This window comes from Heptranchias perlo, unplaced genomic scaffold (assembly GCF_035084215.1).
Source record: "Heptranchias perlo isolate sHepPer1 unplaced genomic scaffold, sHepPer1.hap1 HAP1_SCAFFOLD_47, whole genome shotgun sequence".
NCBI lineage: Eukaryota > Metazoa > Chordata > Chondrichthyes > Hexanchiformes > Hexanchidae > Heptranchias > Heptranchias perlo.
Genome location: NW_027139484.1, coordinates 8,376,979 through 8,394,727, shown reverse-complemented (window position 1 = coordinate 8,394,727; position 17,749 = coordinate 8,376,979). Strand labels below are relative to the sequence as shown.

Here is a 17,749-nt window from a genome sequence, read left to right as displayed (position 1 = left end):
AGCGGTTCAAGAAGGCGGCTCACCACCACCTTCTCAAGGGCAATTAGGGATGGGCAATAAATGCTGGCCCAGCCAGCGACGCCCACATCCCATGAACGAATAAAAAAATATCTCTGTGCTCATCCAGTTCTGGCCTCTTGCGCATCGCCGATTTTAATCGCTCCACCATTTGCGGCTATGCCTTCAGCTGCCTCGGCCCGAAGCTCTGGAATTCCATCCTTAAACCTCTCCGCCTCTCTCTCCGTTAACACATACCTTTAAACCTACCTCTTCGACTAAGCTTTTGGTCACCTGTCCCAATATCTCCATCTGTGGCTTAGTGTCAAGTTTTGTTTAATAACGCTCCTGTGAAGCACCTTGTGACGTTTTACGACGTTGAAGGCGCTATGTAAATGCTGGTTGAGTCCTCTGGTTATCAACCCTCCTGCCAATGGAAACAGCTTCTCCCCATCCATTCTTTCAAAATCCCCTCATAATTTTGAACACCTCCATTAAATCTCCCCTCAAACTTTTTTTGCTCCAAGGAGAACAATCCCAGCTTCTCCAGTCTCTCCACATAACCCATCCCTGGACACGATGCAAGGTGGAGGGTTGCAACCAGGTTTGCAAATTATTGCCAGTCGGGAGCTGGACAAATCGAAAGGAACCGAAATGACAAACAGCTTTGTGAATCTGTAGATACGCTTTGGGAAACGGAATTGGAGGCGAATAAAGGACTGGCCAGACAGGCGGCCAAGACGCAGCTGAGTCGGGCATGTCCCCCTGGAACAGTTCCTCTGATGTTGTGGGTAAAATTAAGAGTTCGGAGCCATTTAAAGCGCTCTCAGTTACTGCAGATCAGGGATCAAAACCTGACATCAGCGTCAGGACGCTCAGAATACTTTTTCTTTATTTGTTCATGGGATGTGGACGTCGCTGGCGAGGCCGGCATTTATTGCCCATCTGGAATTGCCCTTGAGAAGGTGGTGGTGCTGCAGTCCGTGTGGTGAACGTTCTCCCGCAGTGCTACTTGATAATAGACAAAGCACCGGTGGGCGCGCCGGTTGCAGGAGAGCTGGTTGGCGGTGATATCGATGCTGTGAGCGAGACCAGACCGTTTCCATGTTTCCACAAACAATGTCTCATCCTTTATTTCTGGAAAAGTAACACTGATAGTGGACAATTGCATTTCTTTGGCTGCAACATGTAACTTTGGCTAGGTGACACGCTGCTTTAGTGTATCTTGCAAAAAAAAAGCATCCGATGGTCTCTGTGGCGCCATCGGTTAGCGCGTTTGGCTGTTAACTGAAAAGTTCGTGGTTCAAATCCACCCAGGGTCGAAAATTCCACCTTTTTCTTCCCACTTTCGGATTCATTGCCTCATTCTGATCGCCCTGAAGCCGGTGCCAGGTTTTATTCCTGATCTGCAGTAACTGGGAGCACTTTAAATTGCTCCGATCTCATTTCAAGTTTTCAAATGTGCGATTTGGCTGCAAGAAAACACTCTGTGAACAATGTCATCTGAGCATGCCTGATTCGCCATAATTTACACTGCCATCAGATATCAGCCACATGCAAAAAAAACAGTGAAATGTTTGTGTGGGCGCGATGCTCTGGGATTCCCTGCCTGACCATCGCCACCGATCCTTCTCTGCAGCCTTCCGAAATACAGCGCAGTAAATGTATCCCTGTGAAATGAGCTCCTGGACAGTAATACGGAAATTATTTTGGCTGAGGGGTTATATCCTTAACACGGCGACTGCGAGATCAGGTTTCCGTAGTGTAGTGGTTATCACGTTCGCCGAACACGCGAAAGATCTCCGGTTCGAAACCAGGCGGAAACATTTTGAAACCTTGTCCCCATTAAAAATGATTGAACACTGAACGATTCACATTGCTGAAGAATGTGAACAAAGTCCATATCTCCCAGCCCTGTTAATGCAGTCCGCTGAGAGCAGGCGATGAAAGCCAGCGTGATATTGGGGGTGAAGGCTGCTTCCAATACTGTCTCACACCCGGTGGGACCTGGCGGAGATTTGATAAGCCCTATCGATGAAACCAATGTCTGAAACGGTGCTTGAGAAACATTCATAAAATAATAACATCCAGGATCCTGTCTTCAGAGTGCGTGGCGCAAAGGTCTGACTCAAAAGGCTGCGTGTTCACATCACATCGGGGTCATTGTTTCTTTCACCGCTCACATGAGACTGGATCATTCCCGAATGAAGGTTTTCATTGCTTTTTCACAAAAAAAAACTGATGTTTGGTCTAAACCCTGACTCAGTACCTACCCAGTGGCAGGGAGGGGAGCGCCTGATACCCTCATTTATTTCATGCAACAAACTGACACGAATACTGGTATTGATTCAAAATCGACCTGCAGATGGACACACACAGAAACAGACAGGAACTACTTGTATATATATATATATCTGTATATATCGCCTTTAACGTGGTCAGACGATTTAAGCTCGGTGAACTTGCTTCTGCTTTCTGAAATGTACTTGTCCATCCTTCAGAGGTCACGGGAAATATATTTTTTGCCTTTCGAAAAAAGACGCGAAAAGCTGAGACATGTTTTGTTTTCAACATGGCTGGTGAAATGGCCGGACTATCATAAATTAGGGGTCGCCTTTGAAACACTTAATGCAGACTACCTAAAAATCACTTAGTGCAAATTTAAAATCACGGTTCCTATTTATTTAGGTCTGAAAGAAATAACAATAAACATGTCAGTCAGCTCCCGCGGTGAGACGGTGTCGAACTTGTTTGCTGCGAAGTTCACCGCTGGGCTAAAGTTGACGCCGTTTAAAAGACGCGAACCCACTCAGTGTAAAGGATGAGCTCATAACCAACAGGTCCCGTCAACGTCAAACACCTCCTTTCTTGTTCAATGGAGGGAGCAGAGGCGTGCACATCACCAGACGCCAGCAACTTTAAGAAATGGAACAGATAAAGGCACAGATGCAAGTTCCAAATCTTTTCAATGCAAAGTTATTTCACTTTGCATTGAGGCTGAAAAGGGGTCCCAGATGATTTGCGTTCGCTCGTGACTTGTTTTCCAGTGTTTGTCCGTCAGGTTTACAATTCAATTTGTATTGGATATTGAAGATATTTCAGGATGATTGCACAACATACCATGTGTAAAGCAACCATCTTGATAACTTCAATCATCACACAATCTACATCGACGCTGCAGAGGCCCCATCACCCCTTTCAATATTGTTTTTCTTAACTCTCAGTTTTCAAAAGGGAATTGGATAAACGCTTGGATGGAAACTTTTTCAGGGCTATGGGGAAACAGCAGGCGAGTGGGACTAACTGGACAGCACTTTCAGAGAGCTGGCACAGGCACGATGGGCCGAATGGCATTCGAATGGCGCTGTCCTATTCTATGATTCGATTAATAGATCAATTTCTACCTTTCATTGAGCCTCTCTAAATGGAGCGCGGTAATCGTGTCCCTGTGAAATGAGCTCCTGAACAGTAATACGGAAATTAGCGTGGCTGAGCGGTTTGAAACTCTGGTTAGGCTCCTAACAGGAAATTTCCTCTCTAAGTTTGATTAGTTTATCAATTATCTCCCCCCTTTCGATCTTAAATGCCTTTACATATTTTTTGCTCTCTTCTTCCACTGTCATGCCCTCAATACTAGTCTCCCTGGTAAATACTGAAGCAAAGTGATTATTTAATATTTCTGCCATTTCGCTGTCATTGCCTGTGAGTTTGTCGTGTGTTTCCCTGAGTGGCCCTATTCCTATCCGAAATTTTCTTTGGCTGTTGATGTCTCCAGAATACTTCTCTTTTTTTGTTATTCCTTTTTGCCTTTCCAATAGTTCTTTAGACTTCTTTCCCAGTCTTTTCACATTCCCCTCTCTCCTTTATTGTCCAGTGTGTGCCTTTTTCCTTAGTTTCAATTTCGCCCTTATTTCTTTTTTCATCCCTGGTGTGTCATTTCTGGCTGGTTTGTTCTTGCATTTTAATGGGATATATTTCTCCTGGACTCTATTGATCACCGTTTTAAATGTTTCCCACTGCTGTTCTATTTCTTTGTCCAGGTCATTAATATGTCAAACATTTCACCGTTCGAAACTTCTCAAGTCACATATCCATGACAAAGACAGTTGCTTTTGTGGGAGGAGAAAATCAACTTGGCAGAAAAATCAGCTGCAGCCCAATCCACAAATAAAATATTATCACGAAGTCGTAGAAATGAGCACTGTCAGAAGTAGAATTCGAACCCACGCCTCCAAGAAAACACTGCGACCTCAACGCAGCGCCTTACAACACTCGGCCATCAAGACGACCGAATTTATTTTTGATTCTGCATCATTTCTGCACTGTTGGCCAGTGAAAACAGCATAAAAGTTTAAAAGGATACACGCCCAACGTGGGGTTCGATCCCACGACCCTGAGATTAAGAATCTCATGCGCTGCCGACTGAGCTAGCCGGACCTGAATGCACCTTGCAGCTTTATTTGTTATTGCAGCAAGCAGGAGAAAGACTCCATTTCAAATTATTGGAATCAATTCTGAGGGACGGGATAAACTGTCACTTGGAAAGACACGGACGAATCAAGGACAGTCAGCATGGATTTGTTGAGGGGAGGTCGTGTCTGACGAACCTGATTTAATTTTTCGAGGAGGTGACAAGGAGGATCGATGAGGGTAGCGCAATTGATGTTGTCTGCATGGATTTAGCAAGGCTTTTGAAAAGTTCCCACATGGCAGATTGGTCAAAAAAGTAAAGGCCCATGGGATCCAAGGGAATGTGGCTTGTTGGATCCATAATTGGCTCAGTGACAGAAAGCAAAGGGTAATGGTCAAGGGATGTTTTTGTGGCAGGAAGGCTGTTTCCAGTGGAGTGCCGCAGGGCTCGGTACTTGGTCCTTTGCATTTTCTGGTAGACATTAACGATTTGGACTCAAAAGTAGGGGGCATGATTGAGAAATTTGCCGGTGACACAAAAATAGGCCGTGTGGTTGATAGCGAGGAGGAAAGTTGCAGACTGTGGGGGTTCAGGCAATTTTCTGATAACAAAGCACTCAATCTATCTCTGAACGAATTTTGAACGAATACGTGTGTTTGCCCCGGCACAGGCACGATGGGCCGAATGATCTCCTCTTCTGGACCAACATAATACGATGATACTAAGTGTTATCAGACGGAAAAGCAGCACATTCCAAATGAGAGCAGAGAGAGGAGACCAGTCTAACACCATAACAGCACGGTGAGATATTGTATTTGAGAAGGATGAGGAGGGATAGTTTATCATGGTGGTAGTCACGTCGGGTATCATTTGTGACGTTGATAAGGAAGATTTCATGCTGCGACAGGGGCGGAAACCGAATTGGAGAGATTCAGCCCGGGCGCGGCCCCATCGTGCGCGGTGAGACGGAGATGGGGGTGGGGGAAGTGTCAGAGCTGGGGCTCACCGGTGGAAGCAGCATAAAAGTTTAAAACGGTACTCGCCCAACGTGGGGCTCAAACTCACTACCCTGAGAATTTTTAAAGCAAAGGTGGAGCAGCCACTGTCTCGATCGCTTGCTGTGCTCAGAACAACACATTCCAAGTACGAGCAGAGAGAGGACACCATTCAGTTGCCCATTGTGTTCAGATAAATACCATCGGTTTCCGTAGTGTCGCGGTTATCACGTTCACTTTACTCTTAAAAGGACTCTGGTTTGATACCGGGTGGGAACATTATGTTGGAACTTGGTCTCGATCAACATCCAGATCGAGTTTATTCTCCTGCCAAAAAGGGGGACAGTGGCTGTTCCCTGATTCTTTGGAAGCTGCATCGTTCACTTCATTAAACAGATAACTTTGAGTGAGAGAAAACTGATCCACAGTGATGCTCATTTCAAGTTTTATTCCCTTTTAATCTGGAAGGATACATTGGCTTTGGACAGAGTGGCTTTTGAAAGGAGTTGTCGGGTGGGATCGACAAACCTTTTCCGCTGGTGGGGGACAAGGGAATACGAACCAACCATTGACCAAGTTCTCCCGAATTATCCGGTTCAATGAGAAACCGACCAACAAAAACCCTTTCATTGACCGTGGAGGTTCAGACAATTTTCTGACAACAAAGCGCTCAATCTATTCCTCTTGTCTACTTCCCGATGTTTCCGGATACTGTCTGCATCTCTGCCCTGTGTTTATCTCACTCCGTGTCCACCTGCAGGGTGGTTTTTGAACGAAGACGTGTGTTTGTCTTCTGTTCGTTACAATTTCAGTGCGGTTTGACGTTTTGTTACTCAAAGGTGCACTTGGCCTGCTGGTGAGCAGAGGCAAGTGCTCGAGCAAAACAGACGTTTATTGGGCAGATGCACAAAGCTTTCAGGTTGAAGGAAGGAAAGGAGGTCTCCTGTGCCTCAGCGCCAACATGTTAAGCTGTTGGCTGTCTGTAAAGTAAAGAAAACGGCCTTGAGCTAATTTATGCTTACTCCAAAGGCACGTTCGCTGGTTCCAACCAGAATCCTAAGGATGACTTTTATCTGTTAATTCTATTACAGTCCTCCGCTGTACCAGCTGAACGATCGAAGGGAAGCAGCAAAGATTTCTCTCTTTGGTAAATGTTCACTGTGCGCCTTTTGACACTCCCGGACTCGTGGAGTCACATGTGCATGACCGAGACTGACTCATTATCTGCTGATAGCGCATCGTTATGGGAGTGTGAGCTGTTACTTTCTCTGCACACCCGAGAGGCGAATGCAGCAGTGGATACCGTGTCTTATGACAAATCAGAAGATTGTCTGGTCAACTCCAACCTGACTGGATTGTTTTTGCAAACTGTCCATTACTTTATGACTTTTAATAGCTTGCAAATTGACCGAATTGGCAGTGCTGCCTGGCAGTCTCCACCGTTCGTGCGCTTTTAACAGAGCAGGAAATGCATTAGTTTTATTCACTTTGTAAATCCTGAGTTCAATCCACAGAAAAGATACCAGGACCCGTGAAGCTTTTTTCCACGTCTCACTTTATCTTTCCATCTTTGCGAAACACCAAAATCAAAAACTTTTGGTTACTGCAGCACACCAAAAGATTTACTGCCCCTTGATCTCGATTTATCGAAGCTCAGGATTCACGTGGGTTATGGATTTGCTGAAAACTGAAACCAGTTTTGTTTCGGGACAATTCCCCAAGGTAAAAAAGTGAGTGGAAAATGCGGGCATCGATCCCGCTACTTCTCGCATGCGAAGCGAGCGCTCTACCATTTGAGCTAAATCCCCAGGTGCGGTGGTGAATTTGCCCTTCACAATAATCGCTTAACACTCGTCTCCAGGCAGTGCCACGAATTGCCCCCTCCCTGAATGCATTCAATGCTCCAATCCGCGGTATCGAGTATTCGCAATTGAGCAACAGCAGAACGGGATGGCACAGTAATCGTGAATGATGCCGAGAAGAGCCCGAGCCTGCGGAACGCAGACGAGGTGATCGGAAAAGAACAGCAGCCCGAGCTTGAGGAAACAGCGAGAGCTCTGTCTGTCTGTCTGTCTGACTGACTGATGGAAGGCTTATTTGCCTGAAAGTGAGTGCGATTTGACGTGTTGTTATTCAAAGGTACGCCCTGCTGGTGAGCAGAGGCAAGTGCTGGAGCAGAACAGCCGTTTTCGGGCAGACACAAAAAGCTTTTGGTTTCAGAGATGAAAGGAGGTCTCCTGTGCCTCAGCGCCAACATGTTAAGCTTTTGGCTGTCTGTAAAGTAAAGAAAACGGCCTTGAGCTAATTTCTGCTTACTCCAAAAGCACGTTCGCTAGTTCCAACCAGAAACCTAAGGATGACTTGTATCTGTTAATTGTATTGCAGTCCTCCGCTGCACCAGCTGAACGATCGAAGGGAAGCAGCCAAGATTGCTCACTTTGGTAAATATTCACTGTGTGCCTTTTGACACTCGCGGACTCGTGGAGTCACGTGTGCATGACCGAGACTGACTCATTTCCTGCTCATACCGCAGCGCTGTGGCAGTGTGAGCTGCTGCTTTCTCTGCACACCCGAGCCCAGTGGTGCAGTGGATATCGTGTCCAATGACAAATCAGAAGATTGTCTGGACAACTCCTACCTGACTGGATTGTTTTTGCCAACTGTCCATTACTTTATGACTTTAGTTAGCTTGCAAACTAACCTAGTTGGCAGTGCTGCCTGGCAGTCTCCACCGTTCGTGTGCTCTTCACACAGCAGGGAATCTAATAGTTTTATTAACTTTGTAAATCCTGAGTTCAATCCACAGAAAATATATCAGGACCTGTGAAGCTTTTATCCATGCCTCACTTCATCTTTCCATCTTTGCTAAATACCAGAATCAAAAACTTTTGCTGACTGCAGCACACCAAAAGATTTGCTGCTCTTTGATCTCTCTTTATCGAAGCTGAGGATTGACGTGGGTTCTGGATTTGCTGAAAACTGACACCATTTTTGTTTCGGGACAATTCCCCAAGGTAAAAAAGTGAGTGGAGAATGCGGGCATTGATCCCGCTACTTCTCGCGTGCAAAGCGAGCGCTCTACCATTTGAGCTAATTCCCCTGCGTAACGGGACCAATTGCCCTTCACAATAGTCGCTTCACACTCGCCTCCAAACAGCGCCACGAATTGCCACCTCCCTGAATTTTCTCAATATTTTGCTCCAATCCGCGGAATCGAGTATTCGCAAGTGAGCAACCGCAGAACGGGAAGGCACAGTAATCGTGAATGATGCCGAGAAGAGCCCGAGCCTGCGGAACGCAGACGAGGTCATCGGACAAGAACAGCAGCCCGAGCTCGAGGAAACAGCGAGAGCTCTGTCTGTCTGTCGGTCTGACTGACTGATGGAAGGCTTATTTGCCTGAAAGTGAGTGCGGTTTGACGTGTTGTTATTCAAAGGTACGCCCTGCTGGTGAGCAGAGGCAAGTGCTCGAGCAAAACAGCCGTTTTCGGGCAGACACAAAAAACTTTCAGGTTTCAGAAAGGAAAGGAGGTCTCCTGTGCCTCAGCGCCAACATATTAAGCTGTAGGCTGTCTGTAAAGTAAAGAAAACGGCCTTGAGCTAATTTCTGCTCACTCCAAAAGCACGTTCGCTAGTTCCAACCAGAAAACTAAGGATGACTTTTATCTGTTAATTGTATTACAGTCCTCCGCTGTACCAGCTGAACGATCGAAGGGAAGCAGCCAAGATTGCTCTCTTTGGTCAATATTCACTGTGCGCCTTGTGACACTCCCGGACTGGTGGAGTCACGTGTGCATGACCGAGACTGACTCATTTCCTGCTCAGACCGCAGCGCTGTGGCAGTGTGAGCTGTTACGATCTCTGCACATCCGAGACCAGTGGAGCAGTGGATTTCGTGTCTAATGACAAATCAGAAGATTGTCTGGACAACTCCTACCGGACTGGATTGTTTTTGCCAACTGTCCATTACTTTATGACTATAGATAGCTTGCAAACTTACCTTATTGGTAATGCTGCTTGGCAATCTCCACCGTTCATGCGCTTTTCATACAGCAGGGAGTGCATTAGTTTTATTAACTTTGTAAATCCTGAGTTCAATCCACAGAAAATATATCAGGACCTGTGAAGCTTTTATCCATGACTCACTTCATCTTTCCATCTTTGCTAAATACCAGAATCAAAAACTTTTGCTGACTGCAGCACACCAAAAGATTTGCTGCTCTTTGATCTCTCTTTATCGAAGCTGAGGATTGACGTGGGTTCTGGATTTGCTGAAAACTGACACCATTTTCGTTTCGGGACAATTCCCCAAGGTAAAAAAGTGAGTGGAGAATGCGGGCATCGATCCCGCTACTTCTCGCATGCGAAGCGAGCGCTCTACCATTTGAGCTAATTCCCCTGCTTGGCGGGTCTATTTGCCCTTCACAATAGTCGCTTTACACTCGCCTCCAAGCAGCGCCACGAATTGCCACCTCCCTGAATTTTTTCAAAACTTTGCTCCAATCCGCGGTATCGAGTATTCGCAAGTGAGCAACAGCAGAACGGGAAGGCACAGTAATCGTGAATGATGCCGAGAAGAGCCCGAGCCTGCGGAAGGCAGTCGAGGTCATCGGAAATGAACAGCAGCCCGAGCTTGAGGAAACAGCGAGAGCTCTGTCTGTCTGTCGGTCTGACTGACTGATGGAAGGCTGATTTGCCTGAAAGTGAGTGCGGTTTGACGTGTTGTTATTCAAAGGCACTCCCTGCTGGTGAGCAGAGGCAAGTGCTCGAGGAAAACAGCCGTTTTCGGGCAGACACAAAAGGTTTTGGTTTCAGAAAGGAAAGGAGGTCTCCTGTGCCTCAGCGCCAACATGTTAAGCTTTTGGCTGTCTGTTAAGTAAAGAAAACGGCCTTGAGCTAATTTCTGCTTACTCCAAAAGCACGTTCGCTAGTTCCAACCAGAAACCTAAGGATGACTTTTATCTGTTAATTGTATTGCAGTCCTCCGCTGTACCAGCTGAACGATAAATTTTCACTGTGCGCCTTTTGACACTCCCGGACTGGTGGAGTCACGTGTGCATGACCGAGACTGACTCGGTTCCTGCTCGTACCGCAGCGCTGTGGGAGTGTGAACTGCTACTTTCTCTGCACAACCTCGGCCAGTTGAGCAGTGGATATCGTGTCGAATGACAAATCAGAAGATTGTCTGGTCAGCTCCAACCTGACTGGATTGTTTTTGCAAACTGTCCATGACTTTATGAATTTAGATAGCTTGTAAACTGACCAAATTGTCAGTGCTGCCTGGCAGTCTCCACCGTTCGTGCGCTCCTCACACAGCAGGGAATTCATCAGTTTTATTATCTTTAGAAATGCTGAGTTCAAACCACAGAAAAGATATCAGGACCTGTGAAGCTTTTTCCATGTCTCACTTCATCTTTCCATCTTTGCTAAACACAAAAATCAAAAACTTTTGCTTACTGCAGCACACCAAATGATTTATCGCCCCTTGAGTTCTCTTTGTCCAAGCTTCGGCTTTCCGTGGGTCATGGATTTGCTGAAAACTGACACCATTTTTGTTTCGGGACAATACCCCAAGATAAAGAAGTGAGGGAAAATACAGGCATCGATCCCACTATTTCTCACATGTTAAGCAAGCGCTCTACTATTTGAGCTAATTCCCCAGTTGTTAGCCCAACCTTGCCCTTCACAATGGTCGCTTTACACTCGCCTCCAAGCAGCCTTCGAGAAATGCAGCAACGCAAAATCGTCGAGCAGAAATTGATAACCAAGTTCCGCACCCATGAGTACGGCCTCAACCGGGATCTTGGGTTCATGTCACGCTGCACGTAACCCCACCAGCGAAAATAAGTTCTCTGTTATTAATACAACGGGCCATTCTCTGTCTTTCTGTTCCTTTCGGAAATTTCTCTCTCTCTCTCTGTCTTTTGTTCTGGCCGTTTGTATATTCGGTGGTCCTGGAGGTTACATCTATCTGTCTGAACACGTCGATTGCCTTGACAACGGGCAGTTGGAAAGATTATCTGTAATCACCAGGTATTGTTCTCTGACGATAAATGCGGTAACCTTCCATGGAATCCCACACTCACCTGACGAAGGAGAAAGCCTCCGAAAGCTTGTGATTTTCAAATAAAACAGTTGGACTTTAACCTGGTGTTGTAAGATTCCTTACATTTGTCAACCCCAGTCCATCACCGGCATCTCCACATCATAAATTATTGTCGTCAGCACACTTGGAAATAATGCTCTCAACATAAGAACATAAGAAATAGCAGCAGAATAGGCCATATGGCCTATCGAGCCTGCTCCGCCATTCAATAAGATCATGGCTGATCTTCGATCTCATCTCCACTTTCCCGCCCGATCCCCCTATCCCTTGATTCCCCAAGAGTCCAAAAATCTATCGATCTCAGCTTTGAATATAACTCAACGACTGAGCATCCACAGTCCTCTGGGGTGTAGAGAATTCCAAAGATTCACAATCCTTTGAGTGAAGAAATGTTTCCTCATGTCGGTCCTAATTGGCCGACCCCTTATCTTGAGACGATGAGCTTCAGTTCTTGACTCTCCAGCCAGGGGAATCAGACTCTTAACATCTACACTGTCAAGCCGTCTAAGAATTTTATACATTTCAATGCGACCACCTCTCATTCTTCTAAACTCCACCGTATATTGGCCAATTTTACACAATATTTCCTCATACTAAAATTGCAGCAAGACCTCCTTACTCTTATATTCCAACACCCTTACAATAAAGGCTAACATACCATTTCCCTTCCTCACTCTCATGAGACCCTTGGTAACTCAATATTTCCAGCATGTTTTTCCTCTTTTCCTTCAATAGGGAAAAGAAATGAAGGTTGAAAATATTTTACTCTAATTACACCCGATTATGTTTTGGAAACAATATCCAACTGAACTGTATCAAATTCGATTGTAAACTTAAGAGTTTCTGATGGAAATAAACTAATAAGAACACTTAATTGCGATGGCCGGGAATCGAACCGGGGTCAACTGCTTGGAAGGCAGCAATGCTCACCACTATACCACCATCGCTGAAAATAATCAACAATAAAATAGTTCCCAAATATCAGATCCTGAACAGACACTGCAGGCTGTTGGATTTTGTTCTTCATTTTCACTGGTTTCTGACGGATCCTTTCTCGCTCTGTTGCAGTTCCTGTTTCCGCCCAGTCGATTTCGCCAACCCCCAATCAATGGAAATTCCACACCAGCCAGTAATTCTTCACCTGATATCGGACTGAAGAGACAGTCGATACCTGCAATACTTGACCAGCTGGAAATACATTTTACCACAGCTCACATCAGCCTTTGAGTAAAGTTAAATAATTACATTAAATCATTACAGAGACCTGACCACCAACTGGGCAGGAATGGCAGCTTAATATTCAAGTCTTTCAGATCTTTAGAAAGGACAGGGAAATAGGGAAAGGAGGAGGAGCAGCAATATGACTAAAGGTCAATATTACAGCAATTCAAAGATAGAATATCAGTGAGGGTGAGCGGGCAGTGTAAACACTCTGAGAGAGACCCATCACAAGTGCCCCCACTGTACTCCTCCAGAAGGTATAAGAAGGGCGAGTGCGGGAGGATTTCTTCATTCTTTGTGAAAGTGTTTGTGAGATTGTGGAAATGTCTGGAAGAGGAAAAACCGGCGGTAAAGCTCGGTCCAAGGCCAAGTCTCGCTCATCCCGCGGCGGACTGCAGTTCCCTGTTACCCGTGTTCACAGGCTCCTGCGAAAGGGGAACTATGCTGAACGTGTGGGTGCCGGAGCCCCGGTCTATCTGGCTGCTGTGCATCGAGTATCTGACGGCTGAAATCCTCGAGCTGCCCGGCAAAGCGGCCCGGGACAAACAAGAAGACGCGTATCATCCCCAGACACCTGCAGCTGGCCATCCGCAACGACGAGGAGCTCAACAAGCTGCTGGGACGGGTGACCATCGCTCAGGGTGTTGTCTGATATCCAGGCCGTGCTGCTGCCGAATAAAACCAGCATTGTGAGCTCCAAGAGCAAATAAACCAGCCAAGGCTTAATCTGATAACCCAAACGACAGGACCAACCTGATTGAAATCTTTGAAGAAGGAACAGAAAGTGCAGACAAGTTTAATGCAGTGGAGGTGATATATTTGGATTTTCCGAAGGCCTTCGATAATGTACCACATTGTAGACTCATGGCTAAGTTCAGAGCACGTGGAGTCAGGATCAGGTGGCAGAATGGATAGTAAGTTGGTGACAAAACTGAAAGCCGAGAATAGAGGTGAAGAGTCGCTACTCAGAGTGGCAAAAGGTGGGAAGTGGAGTTCCAGTTGCTGGGACCACTGTTCTTCACAATTTACATTAACGATTTGGATTCGGGAATCGGAAGTACAATTCCAAAATTTGTGGACGACACCAAATTGGGGGATTTAGTTAATACAAAGGAAGAAAGCATCAAAATGCAAGATGACATTAATAAACTTGCAGAATGAAGAATCAGGAGGTCACACACTGCTTGGATAATAAGAGTCTAAACGGGATAGAGGAGCAAAGGGATCTAGTGGTACAGATACACAAATTACTAAAAGTAACGACCCAGGTTAATCAGGTCATAAAAAGACAAATCAAACACTAGGATTCATTTCTAGAGGGATAGAGTTGAAAAGCAAAGAAGTTACGTTGAACTTGTATAGAACCTTGTTTAGACCAGACTAGGAATTCTGCGAACAGGTCTCGTCTCCATATTATAGACATAGGGGCATTGGAGAAGGTGCAAACAAGATTCACAAGGATGATACCAGAAATGAGAGGATATTCTTATCAGGAAAGACTGAACAGACTGGGTCTCGTTTCTCTAGAAAAGAGAAGACTGAGGGTTGATCTGATCGAGGTTTTTAAGATAATGATAGGGTTTGTTAGGATAGATGGAGAGAAAATGTTTCCACTTGTGGGGAGTCCAAAACTTCAGGTAATAAACATAAAATTGTCGCTAATAAATTAAATAGGGAATTCAGGAGAAATTGCTTTACCCAGAGAGTGGTTAGAATGTGGAACTTGCAACTACGAGGAGTAGCTGAGGCAAATAACATCGGGGCATTTAAGGGGAAGATAGATCAGCACATGAGGGAGAAAGGAATAGAAGGATATGCCGATAGGGTTAGATGAAGTCAGGAAGGAGGAGGCTCATGAGCAGCATAAATGCCGGCATAGACTCGTTGGGCCGAATGGCCTGTTTCTGTGCTGTAGGTTCAATGTAACTCGATGTAAAGGCTCTTTTCAGAGTCACCCTCTGTATCTGTGAAAGGGCTGGTTACTGTCTGAAGGGAGACCCTGATATCATGCTACCAGTGTGGCTTTGAGCTGCTTTTGTCTCGTTGTGGACGAGATGAGGTATTAATGGGACTGGAGTCAGAGCAGTGACCACAGTCCGGTACTTTAAACGGTGACTTATAGACCCCAGCCCACACATCACCAGATTTCTTGTATTTATTTAAACTACTTGCCATGCTGGGCTCGTAAAGAATCACCAGAACTGCTCGACTAACCTTTCTACATCTGTGGGATTCAGCGCTTCGCTCCGTTTCTGTTCTATTTTGTTGGATTATTTACATAACGCATCAAACTCACTGGGGAATCACTGAAATGTAACTCTGTACAGAAACAAATAACAGTGAATTGCCTGGTGCCCAGGAGATCAGGAACATTACTCGCCTTTCGTCCTGTTAACGAGTAAACCGTGTTTAGAGTCCACCGACCCGCTTTGGTTCCATATGGGGGATTAAACAGAGAAATCGGGAGGGGAGGAGACAGTCAGAGTGACAGAGCGGAGAGCGGCCTCTGATCTTCCAGCTCCACCTCCAGTTCTCTCCTCCCACAGTTTCAAACCGTTTATCGATAATAGAACCGAACCTCAGCGCTCCGCACAAACCCTGACAGACCCGGGCTTCATATTCAAGGGTTCCCAAAACCCGAAGCTTTCAAATAAGCCCCGTTACAATGAGAAATCGTTAATATTCCTGCCTAAATACAGTCCATTAAATAACAAGTCAACTCGGCTCCTCCATTTCAGTCTGTTTCCCTGTTCTATCTCCCCACACATCCCCTCCCAGACGGGTTCAGCGTTTTACAAACACCTTATTCCAGCTTATTTGGAGAATCTCATGTGTTGGGGTTTGAGTTATGACGAGGAGTTTCTCCGCCAGTGTTACCGTCTCACAGAGACTCTCGCCCTGAATCTGTGAAAAGATTATGACCATGAACTGGGACTGGAGCCGAACACATCCCCAGTTACAGTGAGGCCCGGCACGGACATCTCATTCTCTCTATTTTATATCAGACAGTATCCCACTTTCATGTCCAGCAATAGAGAGAGAGAGAGACAGTATCAGTCTTACACTCACTATCTGTGTCCAAATTACGCTCAATAGCAGTATCCGCCTTCATATACAGCAGCAGAGAGAGAGAGGGAGGCAGACACGGTGAGAGAGACAGAGAGAGCGGTGAGACACAGTGACAGACAGACGTTAACAGTATTAGTTCCAGACTGACCGGTAAAGTGCCGTTTTATCCAGAAAGATCGCGTTGGAGAGACAGAAGATGCAATCTCATCTCTCACTGATATTGTACAAGGGTCAGAAACACTATTAATCCCACACTCGGGGACAGTACAGAGAGGGACAGAAACAATGGGTCACATTTAACCCTCTAATGCCTGTTGTACTATCTGCAGTTTTACAGCTCAGGGCTGTTCGATATTACTCTCAGTGACCTACAGTTTCACTCCGGTTAAATTAATCTGCGACTGTTGCTGCCTGATATTAACCCTACACGGTCCCAGCAAATACACCGACTCCCACTTTCCTCCCATGTTTCTCCAGGATTGGTTTGGGAAATCCTCTCCCAGTCACACATTATAGGGGCCATTAATGAAGAGAATCCATTGGCTGATTTCACAGCCGCTCACTTTATCTCTGAAATGCTCTTTACCATCAAAAGACCCCGAGAGAAACAGCAGGGATGGAAACATCTAGTTTAATAGTTGGAGATTGTAAAGTCAGTCTGGATTCCAGCGTTAGGCACTGGTGGAATCCCATCTGTTTCCCATTCGGGTGCCTGTTCCTGCACTGCCTGTGGACCCCATTCCCTCTGACCTCTCCCCCAGACCCACTTACTTTGCTCAGACTCGGAAAAATTCCAATTGGGGAAAGTTTCCATCGATTTTTGGATTGGGAATTGTGGGCGCCATTCCCTCAGTGAGCGGAAGAAGATGGTTTAAAACAGCTGGGAATGGAGCGATCACGGCCCCCGGGGGAAGGGAGCAAAGAGCAGCCTCGTCACAGCAGATGATCGCTTCGGGACCGTGTCCGCAGATGGGATCAGTGATCGGCATTGAGTCCGGGGGAAGTTCTGGGGGAGTCCGGGGGCTGTTTGTAAGAGGCGGAGTGGATTAGGAACTGGTCACGGAACATGGAGTGAGAGGGGGGAAAGGAGAGGTCATTCTCGGGCTGTGTGTGTACAGGGTGTGTCCAGGGGAAGGGAGAGAGAATGGGAGGAACCTGCTATTAAAATCTTTGCTGCTTTCTCTCCCCAAACCAGTAGTGAATGGTCCTGGTTTAGTTCCAGCCTCACCCTGTTTATTGTTATTGGACAGTGAAGAGTGGAAACATTGCCGGACAGTAAGGATGTGGGGAGTTATACAAAGAGCATCTATTGCAGGCATCAGGTGAGAAGTGTGAAGGACACATTTTAAACAGCGGCTGTTTAGTTTCGGTTGAACGGTTAGTCCCATGGGAGAGGGGATTAGAAACCTGACCTGTACAAAGGTCCCTGCCCCATCGGGTAGTCCCATTCATGGATCAGTGCAGGGGTTGGGCCGTGTCTGGATGTCATTGAATTGTTGTAAAACAGCCCAACACACCTGGTATGCAGAAGCTGAGTGCTGCAGTACTGCAGTGGAGTCAGACACTGACACTGTTTGTATCACTGGATTTCATTTTGTGGATATTCAAAATGATCATTAACAGAGATATTTAACTGATCACTTCTGAATTTTCTCCCTCACATGTTCCTGAGTAACAAGAGATAATTTTCTTTCCACAGGCAAACCCTTGAACGATCCAGAATAAATGTGATGCTTCCTCCACCCGAGGCAGAAGGAACAATGCAGCCAGCTCCTTCTCACACACAGTAAGTATATTATCACTCACACAGCACAGAGACACAGACAGGTCATCAGTTCCACAGTCTCAGACAGCAGAAGTAGTCAGTGCCACACTGATCACAATTTGCAGAGACACATTTTCAATCCAACAGTCAAGCAGAGTAGGTGAGGCAGACACTGTTCCATTTCCC

The 17,749-nt window shown here is 46.0% G+C and overlaps 2 non-coding genes across 2 annotated transcripts; both read right to left on the bottom strand.

The window, feature by feature from the left end:
• Positions 1-4,361: 4,361 nt before the first annotated feature.
• Positions 4,362-4,434, bottom strand: trnak-cuu (transfer RNA lysine (anticodon CUU)). The gene has a single exon. It is a non-coding gene; the product is annotated as a tRNA-Lys (tRNA).
• A 7,949-nt stretch (positions 4,435-12,383) lies between these two features.
• trnag-ucc (transfer RNA glycine (anticodon UCC)) lies at positions 12,384-12,455 on the bottom strand. The gene has a single exon. It is a non-coding gene; the product is annotated as a tRNA-Gly (tRNA).
• Positions 12,456-17,749: the final 5,294 nt, after the last annotated feature.